This window comes from Crinia signifera, chromosome 6, assembly GCF_055691185.1.
Source record: "Crinia signifera chromosome 6, ASM5569118v1, whole genome shotgun sequence".
In the NCBI taxonomy this organism is placed as follows: domain Eukaryota; kingdom Metazoa; phylum Chordata; class Amphibia; order Anura; family Myobatrachidae; genus Crinia; species Crinia signifera.
In genome coordinates, this window is record NC_139222.1 from 3,905,337 (window position 1) to 3,928,992 (window position 23,656).

Consider the following 23,656-nt stretch of genomic DNA (forward strand, 5'->3'; position numbering starts at 1 on the left):
GCCAAGTGTCATCCACCCTATACACCACTGAGGGCCAAGTGTCATCCACCCTATACACCGCTGAGGGCCAAGTGTCATCCACCCTATACACCACTGAGGGCCAAGTGTCATCCACCCTATACATCACTGAGGGCCAAGCGTCATCCACCCTATACACCACTGAGGGCCAAGTGTCATCCACCCTATACACCACTGAGGGCCAAGTGTCATCCACCCTATACACCGCTGAGGTCCAAGCGTCATCCACCCTATACACCACTGAGGGCCGAGCGTCACCCACCCTATACACTACTGAGGGCCAAGCGTCATCCACCCTATACACCGCTGAGGGCCGAGCGTCACCCACCCTATACACCACTGAGGGCCAAGCGTCATCCACCCTATACACCGCTGAGGGCCGAGCGTCACCCACCCTATACACCGCTGAGGGCCGAGCGTCACCCACCCTATACACCACTGAGGTCCAAGTGTCATCCACCCTATACACCACTAAGTCATCCACCCTATACACCGCCCAGGGCCAATGTCATCCACCCTGTACACCACTGAGGGCCAAGCGTCATCCACCCTATACACCACTGAGGGCCGAGCGTCACCCACCCTATACACCACTGAGGGCCAAGTGTCATCCACCCTGTAGGCCACTGAGGTCCAAGCGTCATCCACCCTATACACCACTAAGGTCCAAGTGTCATCTGCCCTATACACCACTGAGGGCCGAGCGTCATCCGCCCTATACACCACTGAGGGCCAAGTGTCATCCACCCTATACACCGCCCAGGGCCAAGTGTCATCCACCCTATACACCACTGAGGTCCAAGCGTCATCCACCCTATACACCACTGAGGTCCAAGTGTCATCCACCCTATACACCACTGAGGGTCAAATGTCATCCACCCTATACACCACTGAGGTCCAAGTGTCATCCACCCTATCCACCACTGAGGGCCAAGCGTCATCCACCCTATACACCACTGAGGTCCAAGTGTCTTCCACCCTATACACCACTGAGGGCCAAATGTCATCCACCCTGTACACCACTGAGGGCCAAGTGTCATCCACCCTATACACCACTAAGGTCCAAGTGTCATCCACCCTATACACCACTGAGGGCCAAGCGTCATCCACCCTATACACCACTGAGGTCCAAGTGTCATCCACCCTACACACCACTGAGGGTCAAGTGTCATCCACCCTATACACCACTGAGGTCCAAGTGTCATCCACCCTATACACCACTAAGGTCCAAGTGTCATCTGCCCTATACACCACTGAGGGCCAAATGTCATCCACCCTGTAGACCACTGAGGTCCAAGCGTCATCCACCCTATACACCACTAAGGTCCAAGTGTCATCTGCCCTATACACCACTGAGGGCCGAGCGTCATCCACCCTATACACCACTGAGGTCCGAGCGTCATCCACCCTACACACCACTGAGGGTCAAGTGTCATCCACCCTATCCACCACTGAGGGCCAAGTGTCATCCACCCTATACACCACTGAGGTCCAAGCGTCATCCACCCTATACACCACTGAGGGCCAAGTGTCATCCACCCTATACACCACTGAGGTCCAAGTGTCATCCACCCTATCCACCACTGAGGGCCAAGTGTCATCCACCCTATACACCGCTGAGGGCCAAGTGTCATCCACCCTATACACCGCTGAGGGCCAAGTGTCATCCACCCTATACACCGCTGAGGGCCAAGTGACATCCACCCTATACACCGCCCAGGGCCAAGTGTCATCCACCCTGTACACCACTGAGGTCCAAGCGTCATCCACCCTATACACCACTGAGGTCCAAGTGTCATCCACCCTATACACCACTAAGTCATCCACCCTATACACCGCCCAGGGCCAATGTCATCCACCCTGTACACCACTGAGGTCCAAGCATCATCCACCCTATACACCGCCCAGGGCCAATGTCATCCACCCTGTACACCACTGAGGTCCAAGCGTCATCCACCCTATACACCACTGAGGTCCAAGTGTCATCCACCCTATACACCACTAAGTCATCCACCCTATACACCGCCCAGGGCCAATGTCATCCACCCTGTACACCACTGAGGTCCAAGTGTCATCCACCCTATCCACCACTGAGGGCCAAGTGTCATCCACCCTATACACCGCTGAGGGCCAAGTGTCATCCACCCTATACACCGCCCAGGGCCAAGTGTCATCCACCCTATACACCACTGAGGGCCGAGCGTCATCCACCCTATACACCACTGAGGTCCAAGTGTCATCCACCCTATACACCACTAAGTCATCCACCCTATACACCGCCCAGGGCCAATGTCATCCACCCTGTACACCACTGAGGTCCAAGCGTCATCCACCCTATACACCACTGAGGGCCGAGCGTCATCCACCCTATACACCACTGAGGTCCAAGCGTCATCCACCCTACACACCACTGAGGGTCAAGTGTCATCCACCCTATACACCACTGAGGTCCAAGTGTCATCCACCCTATCCACCACTGAGGGCCAAGTGTCATCCACCCTATACACCGCTGAGGGCCAAGTGTCATCCACCCTATACACCGCTGAGGGCCAAGTGACATCCACCCTATACACCGCCCAGGGCCAAGTGTCATCCACCCTGTACACCACTGAGGTCCAAGCGTCATCCACCCTATACACCACTGAGGGCCGAGCGTCACCCACCCTATACACCACTGAGGGCCAAGTGTCATCCACCCTGTAGGCCACTGAGGTCCAAGCGTCATCCACCCTATACACCACTAAGGTCCAAGTGTCATCTGCCCTATACACCACTGAGGGCCGAGCGTCATCCGCCCTATACACCACTGAGGGCCAAGTGTCATCCACCCTATACACCGCCCAGGGCCAAGTGTCATCCACCCTATACACCACTGAGGGTCAAATGTCATCCACCCTATACACCACTGAGGTCCAAGTGTCATCCACCCTATCCACCACTGAGGGCCAAGCGTCATCCACCCTATACACCACTGAGGTCCAAGTGTCTTCCACCCTATACACCACTGAGGTCCAAGTGTCATCCACCCTATACACCGCTGAGGGCCGAGTGTCATCCACCCTATACACCACTGAGGGCCGAGTGTCATCCACCCTATACACCGCTGAGGGCCGAGTGTCATCCACCCTATACACCGCTGAGGTCCAAGTGTCATCCACCCTATACACCGCTGAGGACCAAGTGTCATCCACCGTATACACCGCCCAGGGCCAAGTGTCATCCACCCTATACACCCCTGAGGGCCAAGTGTCATCCACCCTATACACCACTGAGGGCCGAGTGTCATCCACCCTATACACCGCCCAGGGCCAAGTGTCATCCACCCTATACACCACTGAGGGCCAAGTGTCATCCACCCTATACACCGCCCAGGGCCAAGTGTCACCCACCCTATACACCGCTGAGGGCCAAGTGTCATCCACCCTATACACCACTGAGGGCCAAGTGTCATCCACCCTATACACCACTGAGGTCCAAGCGTCATCCACCCTATACACCACTGAGGGCCAAGCGTCATCCACCCTATACACCACTGAGGGCCAAGTGACATCCACCCTATACACCACTGAGGTCCAAGCGTCATCCACCCTATACACCACTGAGGGCCAAGTGACATCCACCCTATACACCACTGAGGGCCAAGTGTCATCCACCCTATACGCAGGGCTGCCAAGAGAAATCCTGGGCCCCGGTACAACAACTTCCTGGGGCCCCCACGGACGGAGCCTCCGCACACTCTACGGACATGTTGTTACGCCACTGCTTCCAAGGTGGATACACGCACAACAATTTATACTGTAATGCCTATTACACATGTCACACACCCATTACATATTATACCACATGCCATAATGCTCATTACACGTTATGCCACACACGTAATGCTCATTGCATATTAAGGGGTTAACATGCTCTGCCAGGGGTTAGCATTCTCTGCCAGGGATTAACCTGTCTGCCCTGATTTAAATGCTCTGCCAGGGGTTACATGCTCTTTGCAAAGGATTTACACATACCCTCCAACATGGCCCATTCCATTAGTTACAAAATGCTCTGTTCCTGGACTTCCCTGCCAGTGGCAGTTACAGATGTGAGCCTGCAGCACAGTCCAATATTCAAAAAGGGGGGGTCATATATACTGCCACCCCAAGCATCACTGTCCTGGACTCACTGGCAGTTGATGTGACTGCCCCTCTTTGAATTTTGGACTGTGCTGGAGTCCAACCTCTGTAACTACCACTGGCAGGAAGTCCAGGAACAGAGCATTTTGTACCTAATGGAATGGGTCATGTTGGGGGTACTTGCCACCAAATAAAAAAAAACCTGTGTGTCCAGAACAGGGCCCCCCTGACAGGCCCGGGTAAATTGTACCTGCTCCCCCCCTCTCTCGGCACCCCTGCCTATGCGCCCAGGGCCAAGTGTCATCCACCCTATACACCACTGAGGGCCAAGTGTCATCCACCCTATACACCACTGAGGGCCAAGTGTCATCCACCCTGTACACCACTGAGGGCCAAGTGTCATCCACCCTATACACCACTGAGGGCCAAGTGTCAACCAACCAATACACCACTGAGGGCCAAGCGTCATCCACCCTATACACCACTGAGGTCCAAGTGTCATTCACCCTATACACCACTGAGGGCCAAGTGTCATCCACCCTATACACTGCTGAGGGCCAAGTGTCATCCACCCTATACACCGCTGAGGGCCAAGTGACATCCACCCTATACACCGCTGAGGGCCAAGTGTCATCCACCCTATACACCGCTGAGGGCCAAGTGTCATCCACCCTATATACCGCTGAGGGCCAAGTGTCATCTACCCTATACACCGCTGAGGGCCAAGTGACATCCACCCTATACACCGCTGAGGGCCAAGCGTCATCCACCTTATACACCACTGAGGGTCAAGTGTCATCCACCTTATACATCACTGAGGACCAAGTGTCATCCGCCCTATACACCACTGAGGGCCAAGTGTCATACACCCTATACACCACTGAGGGTCAAGTGTCATCCACCCTATACATCACTGAGGGCCAAGTGTCATCCACCCTATACACCACTGAGGGCCAAGTGTCATCCACCCTATCCACCACTGAGGGCCAAGTGTCATCCACCCTATCCACCACTGAGGGCCAAGTGTCATCCACCCTATACACCACTGAGGGTCAATACATCACTGAGGGCCAAATGACATCCACCCTATACACCACTGAGGGCCAATATCATCCACCCTATACACCACTGAGGGCCAATACATCACTGAGGGCCAAATGACATCCACCCTATACACCACAGAGGGCCAAATGACATCCACCATATACACCACAGAGGGCCAAGCGTTATCCAGCCAATACACCGCTAAGGGCCAAGTGTCATCCACCCTATACACCACTGAGGGCCAAGCGTCATCCACCCAATACACCACTGAGGGCCAAGTGACATCCACCCTATACACCACTGAGGTCCAAGTGTCACCCACCCTATACACCGCCTAGGGCCAATGTCATCCACCCTGTACACCACTGAGGGCCAATACACCACTGAGGGCCAAATGACATCAACCCTATACACCACTGGGGTGGCAGGACGGTAACACACAGGGGGACACAGGAGGGTAACACACAGGACGGGGGCACAGGACGGTAACACACAGGGGGGGCGAAGGACGGTAACACACAGGGGGGTGACAGGACGGTAACAGAGGGCGGGCACATGACGGTAACACACAGGGGGGCACAGGACGGTAACACACAGGGGGGAACAGGACGATAACACGCAGGTGGGCACAGAACGGTAACACACAGGGGGTGACAGGACGGTAACACACAGGGGGGGCATAGGACTGTAACACACAGGGGGGGGCACAGGACGGTAACACACAGGGGGGGGCACAGGACGGTAACACACAGGGGGCACAGGACGGTAACACACAGGGGGGCACAGGACGGTAACACACAGGGGGGCACAAGATGGTAACACACAGGGGGGGGGCACAGGACGGTAACACACAGGGGGGGGCACAGGACGGTAACACACAGGGGGCACAGGACGGTAACACACAGGGGGGCACAGGACGGTAACACACAGGGGGACACAGGACGGTAACACACAGGGGGGCACAGGATGGTAACACACGGGGGGCACAGGACTGTAACACACAGGGGGCACAGGACGGTAACACACAGGGGGGGCACAGGACGGTAAGACACAGGGGGGGCACAGGACGGTAACACACAGGGGGGCACAGGACGGTAACACACAGGGGGCACAGGACGGTAAAACACAGGGGGGCACAGGACGGTAACACACAGGGGGGCACAGGATGGTAACACATGGGGGCACAGGATGGTAACACACAGGGGGGCACAGGATGGTAACTCACAGGGGGGCACAGGACGGTAACACACAGGGGGGCACAGGACGGTCACACACGGGGGGGTACAGGACGGTAACACACGGGGGGGCACAGGACGGTAACACACGGGGGGGCACAGGACGGTAACACACGGGGGGGCACAGGACGGTAACACACATGGGGGGCACAGGACGGTAACACACATGGGGGCACAGGATGGTAACACACAGGGAGCACAGGATGGTAACACACAGGGGGGCACAGGACGGTAACACACAGGGGGGCACAGGACGGTAACACACGGGGGGCACAGGACGGTAACACACACGGGGGCACAGGGACAATGAGCACATCACACAGACAGAACAGGGATATCACCACCTGTCAGGGGACATCACCAGCTGTACACAATGTAGCTGGCTGCACAGTGCCACCATAGGCCTCCCAGCATACACACACTATGGGGACACTCACTACCATGGTAACAGGAATTCTGGTCACTAAGGGGTTACCATGCAGATCAGTCACCGCGGGGGAGGGGGGTCCTGCACTCATATACCGCCCCCTATATCACTAATCATCCTCCACACGCACAGCTGGGAACCCCAGGCCGGAGCCCTCTGCAGCGGGGACACCTCCGAAACCCGGGACAGGCCACTTCCGGTCTCTGCGTTCCACACTACTTCCGCGTACCAGCAACACACTTCTGGATTGTGCGTTCCAGCGTACTTCCATTAAACTTCCTTCCGACTCTCTTTCAGCGTAACACGTTACACCTGGCCTAATCCCCGCCCCTTCTGCTTCATTACAACTTCCGGGTCATAATGGGACGGAGCACAGATGAGAGTACAGGTAGTTATACAGAGGGAGCAGCCTGTGGTGTCCTGTTGTTATTATTATTATACAGGGGGAGCACACTGTAGTGTCCTGTTATTATTATATAGGGGGAGCAGCCTGTGGTGTCCTGTTATTATTATACAGGGGGAGCTGCCTGTGGTGTCCTGTTATACAGGGGAGCAGCATGTGGTGTCCTGTTATTATTATACAGGGGAGCAGCCTGTGGTATCCTGTTATTATTATACAGGGGCAGCAGCCTGTGGTGTCCTGTTATTATTATACAGGGGCAGCAGCCTGTGGTGTCCTGTTATTATTATACAGGGGCAGCAGCCTGTGGTGTCCTGTTATTATTATATGGTGGGAGCAGCCTGTGGTGTCCTGTTATTATTATACAGGGGGAGCAGCTTGTGGTGTCCTGTTATTATTATATAGGGGGAGCAGCCTGTGGTGTCCTGTTATTATTATACAGGGGGAGCAGCCTGTGGTGTCCTGTTATTATTATACAGGGGGAGCAGCTTGTTGTGTCCTGTTATTATTATACAGGAGGAGCAGCCTGTGGTGTCCTGTTATTATTATATAGGGGGAGCAGCCTGTGGTGTCCTGTTATTATTATACAGGGGGAGCAGCCTGTGGTGTCCTGTTATTATTATATAAGGGAGCAGCTTGTTGTGTCCTGTTATTATTGTACAGGGGGAGCAGCTTGTGGTGTCCTGTTATTATACAGGGAGAGCAGCTTGTTGTGTCCTGTTATTATTATACAGGGGGAGCAGCCTGTGGTGTCCTGTTATTATTATATAGGGGGAGCAGCCTGTGGTGTCCTTTTATTATTATACAGGGGGAGCAGCCTGTGGTGTCCTGTTATTATTATACAGGGGGAGCAGCCTGTGGTGTCCTGTTATTATTATATAGGGGGAGCAGCCTGTGGTGTCCTGTTATTATTATATAGGGGGAGCAGCTTGTGGTGTCCTGTTATTATATAGGGGGAGCAGCTTGTTGTGTCCTGTTATTATTATACAGGGGGAGCAGCTTGTTGTGTCCTGTTATTATTATACAGGGGGAGCAGCTTGTGGTGTCCTGTTATTATTATATAGGGGGAACAGCTTGTTGTGTCCTGTTATTATTATACAGGGGGAGCAGCCTGTGGTGTCCTGTTATTATTATACCGGGGCAGCAGCTTGTGGTGTCCTGTTATTATTATACAGGGGGAGCAGCCTGTGGGGTCCTGTTATTATTATACAGGGGGAGCAGCCTGTGGGGTCCTGTTATTATTATACAGGGGGAGCAGCCTGTGGTGTCCTGTTATTATTATTATACAGGAGGATCAGCCTGTGGTGTCCTGTTATTATTATTATTATTATTATACAGGTGGAGCAGCCTGTGGTGTCCTGTTATTATTATACTGGGGAGCAGCCTGTGGTTTCCTGATATTATACAGGGGGAGCAGCTTGTTTGTGTCCTGTTATTATTATTATACATTGAGAGCAGCCTGTCGTGTCCTGTTGTTGTTATTATTATTATACAGGGGGAGCAGCCTGTGGTGTCCTATTATTATTATTATTATTATTATTATTATTATTATACAGGGGGAGCAGCCTGTGGGGTCCTGTTATTATTATACAGGGTAGCAGCCTGTGGTGTCCTGTTATTATTATACCGGGGCAGCAGCTTGTGGTGTCCTGTTATTATTATACAGGGGGAGCAGCCTGTGGGGTCCTGTTATTATTATACAGGGGGAGCAGCCTGTGGGGTCCTGTTATTATTATACAGGGGGAGCAGCCTGTGGTGTCCTGTTATTATTATTATACAGGAGGATCAGCCTGTGGTGTCCTGTTATTATTATTATTATACAGGTGGAGCAGCCTGTGGTGTCCTGTTATTATTATACTGGGGAGCAGCCTGTGGTTTCCTGATATTATACAGGGGGAGCAGCTTGTTTGTGTCCTGTTATTATTATTATACATTGAGAGCAGCCTGTCGTGTCCTGTTGTTGTTATTATTATTATACAGGGGGAGCAGCCTGTGGTGTCCTATTATTATTATTATTATTATTATTATTATTATTATTATTATTATTATACAGGGGGAGCAGCCTGTGGGGTCCTGTTATTATTATACAGGGTAGCAGCCTGTGGTGTCCTGTAATTATTATACAGGGGGAGCAGCCTGTGGTGTCCTGTTATTATTATACAGGGGGAGAAGCCTGTGGTGTCCTGTTATTATTATACAGGGGGAGAAGCCTGTGGTGTCCTGTTATTATTATACAGGGGGAGCAGTCTGTGGTGTCCTGTTATTATTATATGGGGAGCAGCCTGTGGTGTCCTGTTATTATTATACAGGGGGAGCAGCCTGTGGTGTCCTGTTATTATACAGGGGAAGCAGCCTGTGGTGTCTTGTTATTATACAGAGGAAGCAGCCTGTGGTGTCCTATTATTATTATACAGGGGGAGCAGCCTGTAGTGTCGTGTTAATATACAGAGGGAGCCGCCTTTGGTGTCCTGTTATTATTATACAGTGGGAGCAGCCTGTGGTGTCCTGTTGTTTTTATTATTATACAGGGGGAGCAGCCTGTGGTGTCCTATTATTATTATACAGGGGTAGCAGCATGTGGTGTCCTTTTATTATTATTATACAGGGGGAGCAGCATGTGGTGTCCTGTTGTTATTATTATTATTATACAGGGGGAGCAGCATGTGGTGTCCTGTTCTTCCTATTATTGTACAGGGGGCCTAACTGGTGACTCCGGGTTACATATCTGTGTTACATGTGCTCTCTGTGACGTGTTACATGTATTATATTTATTCCTAGGGGCTCCAGCTGTGAGGAACCAGAGTCTTTATTACACGTCACACGTTCTGTATTCTTACTGATTCCCTGAGGATGGACACGGACAGGGGTCCCAGGACTGAGAGGATAATAACTATCACCCTGGAGATCATCTACCTGCTGACCGGGGAGGTGACAGTGACATCACTTATATCTATAGTAATAATACCGGGACGTGACCGGGGAGGTGACAGTGACATCACTTATATCTATAGTAATAATACAGGGACGTGACCGGGGAGGTGACAGTGACATCACTTATATCTATAGTAATAATACAGGGACGTGACCGGGGAGGTGACAGTGACATCACTTATATCTATAGTAATAATACAGGGATGTGACCGGGGAGGTGACAGTGACATCACTTATATCTATAGTAATAATACAGGGACTTGACCGGGGAGGTGACAGTGACATCACTTATATCTATAGTAATAATACTGGGATGTGACCGGGGAGATGACTGTGACATCACTTATATCTATAGTAATAATACAGGGAGGTGACCGGGGAGGTGACAGTGACATCACTAATATCTATAGTAATAATACAGGGACGTGACCAGGGAGGTGACAGTGACATCACTTATATCTATAGTAATAATACAGGAAGGTGACAGTGACATCACTAATATCTATAGTAATAATACAGGGTCGTGACCGGGGAGGTGACAGTGACATCACTTATATCTATAGTAATAATACAGGGACGTGACCAGGGAGGTGACAGTGACATCACTTATAGCTATAGTAATAATACAGGGAGGTGACATCACTTATATCTATAGTACAAATACAGGGATGTGACCGGGGAGGTGACATCACTTATATCTATAGTAATACAGGGATGTGAATAGGGAGGTGACAGTGACATCACTTATATAAAAAGTAATAATACAGGGACGTGACCGGGGAGGTGACAGTGACATCACTTATATCTATAGTAATAATACAGGGACGTGACCGGGGAGGTGACAGTGACATCACTTATATCTATAGTAATAATACAGGGAGGTGACAGTGACATCACTTATATCTATAGTAATAATACAGGGATGTGAAAGGGGAGGTGACAGTGACATTACTTATATCAATAGTAATAATACCGGGACGTGACCACAGAGGTGACAGCGACATAACTTATATCTATAGTTATAATACAGGGAAATGACCGGGGAGGTGACAGTGACATTACTTATATCTATAATAATAATACAGGGACGTGACCGGGGAGGTGACAGTGACATCACTTATATCTATAGTAATAATACAGGGAAGTGACAGTGACATCACTTATATCTATAGTAATAATACAGGGAAGTGACAGTGACATCACTTATATCTATAGAAATAATACAGGGACGTCACCGGGGAAGTGACATCACTTATATCTATAGTAATAATACAGGGATGTGACAGTGACATCACTTATATCTATAGTAATAATACAGGGATGGGAATAGGGAGGTGACAGTGGCATAGCTTATATCTATAGTAATAATACAGGGATGTGACAGGGGAGGTGACAGTGACATCACTTATTTCTATAGTAATAATACAGGGACCTGACCGGGGAGGTGACAGTGACATCACATATCTGTAGTAATAATACAAGGATGTGACCGGGGAGGTGACTGTGACATCACTTATATCTATAGTAATAATACAGGGACGTGACCGGGGAGGTGACAGTGACATCACTTATATCTATAGTAATAATACAGGGACGTGACCGGGGAGGTGACAGTGACATCACTTATATCTATAGTAATAATACAGGGAGATGACCGGGGAGGTGACAGTGACATCACTTATATCTATAGTAATAATACAGGGAGGTGACCGGGGAGGTGACAGTGACATCACTTATATACGTGACTGGGGAGGTGACAGTGACATCACTTATATCTATAGTAATAATACAGGGAGATGACATCACTTATATCTATAGTAATAATACAGGGACGTCACCAGGGAAGTGACATCACATATATCTATAGTAATAATACAGGGACGTGACAGTGACATCACTGATATCTATAGTAATAATACAGGGATGTGACCGGGAGGTGACAGTGACATCACTCATATTTATAGTTATAATACAGGGATGTGACCGGGGAGGTGACATCACTTATATCTATAGTAATACAGGGACGGGACCGGGAAAGTGACAGTGACATCACTTATATCTATAGTAATACAAGGACGTGACCAGGAAAGTGACAGTGACATCACTTATATCAATAGTAATAATACAGGGAAGTGACCAGGGAGGTGACAGTGACATCACTTATATCTATAGTAATAATACAGGGACGTGACCGGTGAAGGTGACAGTGACATCACTTATATCTAGAGTAATAATACAGGGACGTGACCGGGGAGGTGACAGTGACATCACTTATATCTATAGTAATAATACAGGGACGTAACCGGGGAGGTGACAGTGACATCACTTATATCTATAGTAATACAGGGACGTGACCGGGAAAGTTACAGTGACATCACTTATATCTACAGTAATACAAGGACGTGACCAGGAAAGTGACAGTGACATCACTTATATCTTTAGTAATAATACAGGGATGTGACCGGGTAGGTGACAGTGACATCACTTATATCTATAGTAATAATACAGGGATGTGACCGGGGAGGTGACAGTGACATCACTTATATCTATAGTAATAATACAGGGAGGTGACAGTGACATCTCTTACATCTATAGTGATAATACAGGGATGGGACCGGGGAGGTGACAGTGACATCACTTATATCTATAGTAATAATACAGGGACGTGACCGGGGAGGTGACAGTGACATCACTTATATCTATAGTAATAATACAGGGAGGTGACAGTGACATCACTTATATCCATATAAATAATACAGGGATGTGACCGGGGAGGTGACAGTGACATCACTTATATCTATAGTAGTAATACAAGGACATGACCGGGGAGGTGACAGTGACATCACTTATATCTATAGTAATAATACAGGGACGTGACCAGGGAGGTGACAGTGACATCACTTATATCTATAGTAATAATACAGGGACGTGACCGGGGATGTGACAGTGACATCACTTATATCTATAGTAATGATACAGGGACGTGACCGGGGAGGTGACATCACTTATATCTATAGTAATAATACAGGGACATGACCGGGGAGGTGATACTGACATCAATTATATCTATAGTAATAATACAGGGATGTGCCCAGGGAGGTGACATCACTTATATCTATAGTAATAATACAGGGATGTGAAAGGGGAGGTGACGGTGACATCACTTATATCTATAGTAATAATACAGGGATGTGAATGGGGAGGTGACAGTGACATCACTTATATCTATAGTAATAATACAGGGACATGACCGGGGAGGTGATACTGACATCAATTATATCTATAGTAATAATACAGGGATGTGCCCAGGGAGGTGACATCACTTATATCTATAGTAATAATACAGGGATGTGAAAGGGGAGGTGACGGTGACATCACTTATATCTATAGTAATAATACAGGGATGTGAATGGGGAGGTGACATGACATATCCGTAGTAATAATACAAGGATGTGACCGGGGAGGTGACATCACTTACATCAATAGTAATAATACAGGGACGTCACCAGGGAAGTGACATCACTTATATCTATAGTAATAATACAGGGAGGTGACAGTGACATCACTTATATCTATAGTAGTAATACAAGGACATGACCGGGGAGGTGACAGTGACATCACTTATATCTATAGTAATAATACAGGGACGTGACCGGGGAGGTGACAGTGACATCACTTATATCTATAGTAATAATACAGGGATGTGACCGGGGAGGTGACAGTGACATCACTTATATCTATAGTAATAATACAGGGACGTGATCGGGGAGGTGACATCACTTATATCTATAGTAATAATACAGGGACATGACCGGGGAGGTGACAGTGACATCACTTATATCTGTAGTAATAATACAGGGATGTGACCAGGGAGGTGACAGTGACATCACTTATATCTATAGTAATAATACAGGGACGTGACCGGGGAGGTGACAGTGACATCACTTATATCTATAGTAATAATACAGGGACATGACCGGGGAGGTGACAGTGACATCACTTATATCTATAGTAATAATACAGGGATGTGACCGGGGAGGTGACAGTGACATTACTTATATCTATAGTAATAATACAGGGAGGTGACCGGGGAGGTGACAGTGACATCACTTATATCTATAGTAATAATACAGGGACGTGCCCCCTCAAATCCGAGTTACAAAGCCTGCTTCCATGTAACTGGAACAGGAAAAAGATTAAATACCTCGGGATATATCTCACGCACCACCATCACCAACTCTTTCAAGCTAACTTTCCGCGACTATTAGACGCCATTAAAAATGACTTAACCCAGTGGTCCATATATTTCATTTCTTGGATTGGAAAGATAAACTCTATTAAGATGAATGTCCTCTCACGTCTCCTCTATCTATTTCAAACCCTTCCTATCTACATCCCCCAATACGTATTTAAATCCCTACAACACCAAAGCTTACAATATATTTGGGACAAAAAACGCCCCAGAGTAAGACTCAAATTACTTCAACGCTCCACCACTCGGGGAGGGTTGGGGATCCCAGATTTCAAGAAATATTACCAAGCCGCTCAGCTTTCACAGATGGTCCAATGGTGCAACCCATGGGGGGCAAGCAAAGTATGGGTAGCCATTGAAACAGCGGAACTGGGACTAGCCACGTTGTCCTCTCTGCTATGGATTTCCAAAGCTAATCGCCCACGCGCAATTCTGTCACAGCCAATAATTTCACATGCACTAACCACCTGGGACAGACTTAATAAAACCTATAGCTTAGCCCCCCCTCCGTCCCCTCTAATACCATTATTTCACAATCCAGAATTCCCCCCAGGGATGGGTAAATCCACTTTTACAAACTGGCTAAAAGACAAGATATACTATTTAAATGACATTTCAGACAAGTCCAGCTTTCCCCAATTCTCAGATGTCCGTGAGGGCACAACAATTCCGAACATAGACTTCTTCCGCTACTTACAAATTAGACACTTCCATTCAAAAACTGTGGCCATTATTACCTCCAGACCACTCTCCTCATTTGAGTATATTTGCTGGAAACGCACCACCTCCAGAGGTTTGATATCCGCAATTTACTCCCTTCTGGACCCCGGTTCCCCCTCTCCCCGAGCTCCACACGAACTCGCCTGGGAAAGAGACCTAAACCAATCCCTAGATGACGAAGACTGGGAAGAGATCCGCGATAACGCCGCCAAAAGTTCAATGTGCGTTCGGATCAAAGAAAACATATATAAACTCCTATTCCGCTGGTACTATGTGCCCTCACGACTACATAAGATGTTCCCTGATTCTTCAGATAGATGCTGGAGAGGCTGCCCGCTAGAGGGTAGCTTCCTCCACATCTGGTGGACATGTCCGAGGCTAGCTATCATTTGGAAAGAGGTAGGAACCCTACTCTCAAAAATGTTCGGTATAGACGTCCCCTTAGATCCTAAATACTTTCTCCTCCCGCTAAACATCCCTACACTTTCAAGACATCAGAATAAGTTACTCCGACATGTCTCCTCAGCAATGACATGCCAAATTGCAGTAGACTGGAAAAACCCCAACCCGGCCCCATTCCAGGCGATACTTTCCCGTGTCTGGTACGTCTATAAAATGGAATATATGACGGCATTAATACGCAATTCATTAAAATCCTTCCATAAGGTTTGGTCACCATGGCTAGATTCTCAAGACTCTCCCCCCCCGTATGAGCTATAAACAAGATGGCCCGTCTCCCCCCCCTAATTCTCCCCTCCCTCCTTACTCCCCAACCCCCCACCCCCCGCCTCTTACTCTCCTTTCTTTCCTCTTCTGTCAGGGTCCCCTGACCCCTGTTATACCAAAAAGTTAAAAAGCACAATGATATAACAGAATCTCTTAGAAATCCGCATCATTTTATCATTCCATGTTTACAAAAGGTTCTCTGTTACTTCAACATGTCTCTATATGTGTTTTTCCCAATAAAGTGTGTTTAAAAAAAATAATACAGGGACGTGACCAGGGAGGTGACATCACTTATATCTATAGTAATAATACAGGGACGTGACCGGGGAGGTGACATCACTTATATCTATAGTAATATTACAGGGAGGTGACCGGGGAGGTGACAGTGACATAACTTATATCTATAGTAATAATACAGGGATGTAACCGGGGAGGTGACAGTGACATCACTTATATCTATAGTAATAATACAGGGACGTGCTCGGGGAGGTGACAGTGACATCACTTATAACTATAGTAATAATGCAGGGAGGTGACTGTGACATCACTTATATCTATAGTACTAATACAGAGACGTGACCGGGGAGGTGACAGTGACATCACTTATATCTATAGTAATAACACAGGAATGTGACCGGGGAGGTGACAATGCCATCACTTATATCTATAGTAATAATACAGGGACGTGACCGGGGAGGTGACAGTAACATCACTTATATCTATAGTAATAATACAGGGAGGTGACAGTGACATCACTTACATCTATAGTGATAATACAGGGACGGGCCCGGGGAGGTGACAGTGACATCACTTATATCTATAGTAATAATACAGGGACATGGCCAGGGAGGTGACAGTGACATCACTTAAATCTATAGTAATAATACAAGGATGTGACTGGGGAGGTGACATCACTTTTATATATATATATATATATATATATATATATATATATATATATATATATAGTAATAATACAGGGATGTGACTGGGGAGGTGACAGTGACATCACTTACATCTACAGTAATAATACAGGGACGTGACCGGGGAGGTGACAGTGACATCACTTACATCTACAGTAATAATACAGGGACGTGACCGGGGAGGTGACGGTGACATCACTTATATCTATAGTAATAATACAGGGACGTGACCGGGGAGGTGACAGTGATATCACTTATATCTATAGTAATAATACCGGGATGTGACCGGGAGGTGACAGTGACATCACTTATATCTATAGTAATAATACAGGGATATGACCGGGGAGGTGACAGTGACATCACTTATATCTATAGTAATAATACAGGGACGTGACCGGGGAGGTGACAGTGACATCACTTATAACTATAGTAATAATACAGGGAGGTGACAGTGACATCACTTATATCTACAGTAATAATACAGGGATGTGACCGGGGAGGTGACGGTGACATCACTTATATCTATAGTAATAATACAGGGATATGACCGGGGAGGTGACAGTGACATCACTTATATCTATAGTAATAATACAGGGACGTGACCGGGGAGGTGACAGTGACATCACTTATAACTATAGTAATAATACAGGGAGGTGACAGTGACATCACTTATATCTATAGTAATAATACAGGGATATGACCGGGGAGGTGACAGTGACATCACTTATATCTACAGTAATAATACAGGGATGTGACCGGGGAGGTGACGGTGACATCACTTATATCTATAGTAATAATACAGGGATATGACCGGGGAGGTGAGGGGATCTGGGATTGTAGATAATGAAATTTCCTAGCACGGTGCCTGTCTCATGCCTGTACTTAAGGCATGCAATCAACACGATGGACCCGATTTTTTAATCTCATGGATCTTATGCAAAATTGTGAGCCCCCAATACCCATTGTTAACGCCACCCCACTATTGACGCGTCCTCCGACCTTTTCATACCCCCACTATCCACGTCGTAAATGTCACTGCGCTTGCCACACTATATAACATCAACTCCACGCTGATGTGGATAGTGGGGGTATGAAAAGGTCGGAGGACGCGTCAATAGTGGGGTGGCGTTAACAATGGGGGGGGGGGCATTTCACCCATGAGAGGGGGTTAGCAATTAAAATTGGGGTTTTGGGGCCTTTTTACATTGATTCCAATATAGAAATCTCGTCGATTGCATCATCTCTCACAGAGATATGTGCTAGGAAAGCAGTACCTTGAAATTTGCTGTCTCCCCCAATACACAGGATTACACAGTAGTGAAGAAGACATCCGGTGAGTGTGAGACACCCAGCAGCCGTCCCCGTGTGTCAGGAGGACTGAGCAGGACCCAGAGCCCCATCACGGTGCCTCCACCTCACTCACTGATACATGAGAGGCACAATCACCAGAAGATCCTGGAACTCACCAACAAGATCATTCAGCTGCTGACCGGAGAGGTGACTGCTGGGAATGGGACATTATACAGTAACACCGGGGGATGTGACCGGAGAGGTGACTGCTGGGAATGGGTGTGATGGCTTGTCTTTTGAGCCCCAGGAAAGTTGAAGTACTTTAGACATCACACCACACAGTTACGCTGACCGTCAGACAGATGATGGTGAAGCAGATGTGTTTTTAATATCAGCTGTTGCCTTTTTATACATAAAGTCACCATTTCTTTACTCCCATAAAGGAGTGTTCATTACAAAAAACATGCATATTCATATACAACACACCCCTTAAGGTGGGGTTAACAATTAAAACTTTGGTTCGACATGAGTAACGTAAGAATACGTAAGATAAATGGTATCTCTTATATCCATTAAAGGAGCGAAGTTCTATAGACTGGGAGTTGCTTCTATATTATGCTGACTCTTGCAGTAAGTCTAAGTAGAACATACGTCTTTTGTTTAAACATATGAGGTCTCACATTCCTGTACTATCTTGGTTTACATTGAAGGGGCCCATTTTCAGTAATGTCTAGTTTTTCTAATGGAAACTGGACTTAGAGAGATAGGTACAATAAAATTTAAGCAATACTTAATACTGGCTAGCAAGTCTAATATGATATAAGAAATATAATGTTAAGTACTATAACTCTATCAGGTGTTATACAGTAACACTGGGGATGTGACCGGAGAGGTGACTGCTGGAATGGGACGTTATACAGTAACACCGGGGGATGTGACCGGAGAGGTGACTGCTGGGAATGGGACGTTATACAGTAACACCGGGGGACGTGACCGGAGAGGTGACTGCTGGGAATGGGACGTTATACAGTAACACCGGGGGATGTGACCGGAGAGGTGACTGCTTGGAATGGGACGTTATACAGTAACACCGGGGGATGTGACCGGAGAGGTGACTGCTGGGAATGTGGCATTATACAGTAACACTAGGGGATGTGACAGGAGAGGTGACTGCTGGGAATGGGACATTATACAGTAACACCGGGGGATGTGACCAGAGAGGTGACTGCTGGGAATGGGACGTTATACAGTAATACCGGGGGATCTGACTGGAGAGGTGACTACTGGGAATGGGATGTTATACAGTAACACCGGGGGGATGTGACCGGAGAGGTGACCGCTGGGAATGGGACGTTATACAGTAACACCGGGGGATGTGACCGGAGAGGTGACTGCTGGGAATGGGACGTTATACAGTAACACCGGGGATGTGACCGGAGAGGTGACTGCTGGGAATGAGGCGTTATACAGTAACACCGGGGGATGTGACCGAAGAAGTGACTGCTGGGAATGGGACGTTATACAGTAACACCGAGGGATGTGACCGAAGAGGTGACTGCTGGGAATGGGACGTTCTACAGTAACACCGAGGGATGTGACCGAAGAGGTGACTGCTGGGAATGGGACGTTCTACAGTAACACCGGGGGATGTGACCGGAGAGGTGACTGCTGGGAATGGGATGTTATACGGTAACACCGGGGGATGTGACAGGAGAGGTGACTGCTGGGAATGTGATGCTATACAGTAACACCGGGGAATGTGACCGGAGAGGTGACTGCTGGGAATGTGACGTTATACAGTAACACCGGGGGATGTGACCGGAGAGGTGACTGCTGGGAATGGGTGTTAAACAGTTACACCGGGGGATGTGACCGGAGAGGTGACTGCTGGGAATGGGACGTTATACAGTAACACCGGGGGATGTGCCGGAGAGGTGACTGCTGGGATTGGGACGTTATACAGTAAAACCGGGGGATATGACCGGAGAGTTGAGTGCTGGGATTGGGACGTTATACAGTAACACCGGGGGATGTGACCGGAGAGGTGACTGCTGGGAATGGGACGTTATACAGTAACACCGGGGGATGTGACCGGAGAGGTGACTGCTGGGAATGGGACGTTATACAGTAACATGTGACCGGAGAGGTGAGTGCTGGGATTGGGACGTTATACAGTAACACCGAGGGATGTGACCGGAGAGGTGACTGCTGGGAATGGGACGTTATACAGTAACACCGAGGGATGTGACTGCTGGGAATGGGACGTTATACAGTAACACCGGGGGATGTGACCGGAGAGGTGACTGCTGGGAATGGGAAGTTATACAGTAACACCGGGGGATGTGACCGGAGAGGTGACTGCTGGGAATGGGACGTCATACAGTAACACCGGGGGATGTGACAGGAGAGGTGACTGCTGGGAATGGGACGTCATACAGTAACACCGGGGGATGTGACTGCTGGGAATGGGACGTTATACAGTAACACCGGGGGATGTGACCGGAGAGGTGACTGCTGGGAATGGGACGTTATACAGTAACATCTGGGGATGTGACCGGAGAGGTGACTGCTGGGAATGGGACGTTATACAGTAACACCCGGGGATGTGACCGGAGAGGTGACTGCTGGGAATGGGACGTTATACAGTAACATGTGACCGGAGAGGTGAGTGCTGGGATTGGGACGTTATACAGTAACACCGAGGGATGTGACCGGAGAGGTGACTGCTGGGAATGGGACGTTATACAGTAACACCGAGGGATGTGACTGCTGGGAATGGGACGTTATACAGTAACACCGGGGGACGTGACCGGAGAGGTGACTGCTGGGAATGGGACGTTAAACAGTAACACCGGGGGATGTGACCGGAGAGTTGAGTGCTGGGATTGGGACGTTATACAGTAACACCGGGGGATGTGACCGGAGAGGTGACTGCTGGGAATGGGACGTTATACAGTAACACCGGGGGATGTGACCGGAGAGGTGACTGCTGGGAATGGGACGTTATACAGTAACATGTGACCGGAGAGGTGAGTGCTGGGATTGGGACGTTATACAGTAACACCGAGGGATGTGACCGGAGAGGTGACTGCTGGGAATGGGACGTTATACAGTAACACCGAGGGATGTGACTGCTGGGAATGGGACGTTATACAGTAACACCGGGGGATGTGACCGGAGAGGTGACTGCTGGGAATGGGAAGTTATACAGTAACACCGGGGGATGTGACCGGAGAGGTGACTGCTGGGAATGGGACGTCATACAGTAACACCGGGGGATGTGACAGGAGAGGTGACTGCTGGGAATGGGACGTCATACAGTAACACCGGGGGATGTGACTGCTGGGAATGGGACGTTATACAGTAACACCGGGGGATGTGACCGGAGAGGTGACTGCTGGGAATGGGACGTTATACAGTAACATCTGGGGATGTGACCGGAGAGGTGACTGCTGGGAATGGGACGTTATACAGTAACACCCGGGGATGTGACCGGAGAGGTGACTGCTGGGAATGGGACGTTATACAGTAACATGTGACCGGAGAGGTGAGTGCTGGGATTGGGACGTTATACAGTAACACCGAGGGATGTGACCGGAGAGGTGACTGCTGGGAATGGGACGTTATACAGTAACACCGAGGGATGTGACTGCTGGGAATGGGACGTTATACAGTAACACCGGGGGACGTGACCGGAGAGGTGACTGCTGGGAATGGGACGTTAAACAGTAACACCGGGGGATGTGACCGGAGAGGTGACTGCTTGGAATGGGACGTTATACAGTAACACCGGGGGATGTGACCGGAGAGGTGACTGCTGGGAATGTGGCATTATACAGTAACACTAGGGGATGTGACAGGAGAGGTGACTGCTGGGAATGGGACATTATACAGTAACACCGGGGGATGTGACCAGAGAGGTGACTGCTGGGAATGGGACGTTATACAGTAACACCGGGGGATCTGACTGGAGAGGTGACTACTGGGAATGGGATGTTATACAGTAACACCGGGGGGATGTGACCGGAGAGGTGACCGCTGGGAATGGGACGTTATACAGTAACACCGGGGGATGTGACCGGAGAGGTGACTGCTGGGAATGGGACGTTATACAGTAACACCGGGGATGTGACCGGAGAGGTGACTGCTGGGAATGAGGCGTTATACAGTAACACCGGGGGATGTGACCGAAGAAGTGACTGCTGGGAATGGGACGTTATACAGTAACACCGAGGGATGTGACCGAAGAGGTGACTGCTGGGAATGGGACGTTCTACAGTAACACCGAGGGATGTGACCGAAGAGGTGACTGCTGGGAATGGGACGTTCTACAGTAACACCGGGGGATGTGACCGGAGAGGTGACTGCTGGGAATGGGATGTTATACGGTAACACCGGGGGATGTGACAGGAGAGGTGACTGCTGGGAATGTGATGCTATACAGTAACACCGGGGGATGTGACAGGAGAGGTGACTGCTGGGAATGTGATGCTATACAGTAACACCGGGGAATGTGACCGGAGAGGTGACTGCTGGGAATGTGACGTTATACAGTAACACCGGGGGATGTGACCGGAGAGGTGACTGCTGGGAATGGGTGTTAAACAGTTACACCGGGGGATGTGACCGGAGAGGTGACTGCTGGGAATGGGACGTTATACAGTAACACCGGGGGATGTGCCGGAGAGGTGACTGCTGGGATTGGGACGTTATACAGTAAAACCGGGGGATATGACCGGAGAGTTGAGTGCTGGGATTGGGACGTTATACAGTAACACCGGGGGATGTGACCGGAGAGGTGACTGCTGGGAATGGGACGTTATACAGTAACACCGGGGGATGTGACCGGAGAGGTGACTGCTGGGAATGGGACGTTATACAGTAACATGTGACCGGAGAGGTGAGTGCTGGGATTGGGACGTTATACAGTAACACCGAGGGATGTGACCGGAGAGGTGACTGCTGGGAATGGGACGTTATACAGTAACACCGAGGGATGTGACTGCTGGGAATGGGACGTTATACAGTAACACCGGGGGATGTGACCGGAGAGGTGACTGCTGGGAATGGGAAGTTATACAGTAACACCGGGGGATGTGACCGGAGAGGTGACTGCTGGGAATGGGACGTCATACAGTAACACCGGGGGATGTGACAGGAGAGGTGACTGCTGGGAATGGGACGTCATACAGTAACACCGGGGGATGTGACTGCTGGGAATGGGACGTTATACAGTAACACCGGGGGATGTGACCGGAGAGGTGACTGCTGGGAATGGGACGTTATACAGTAACATCTGGGGATGTGACCGGAGAGGTGACTGCTGGGAATGGGACGTTATACAGTAACACCCGGGGATGTGACCGGAGAGGTGACTGCTGGGAATGGGACGTTATACAGTAACATGTGACCGGAGAGGTGAGTGCTGGGATTGGGACGTTATACAGTAACACCGAGGGATGTGACCGGAGAGGTGACTGCTGGGAATGGGACGTTATACAGTAACACCGAGGGATGTGACTGCTGGGAATGGGACGTTATACAGTAACACCGGGGGACGTGACCGGAGAGG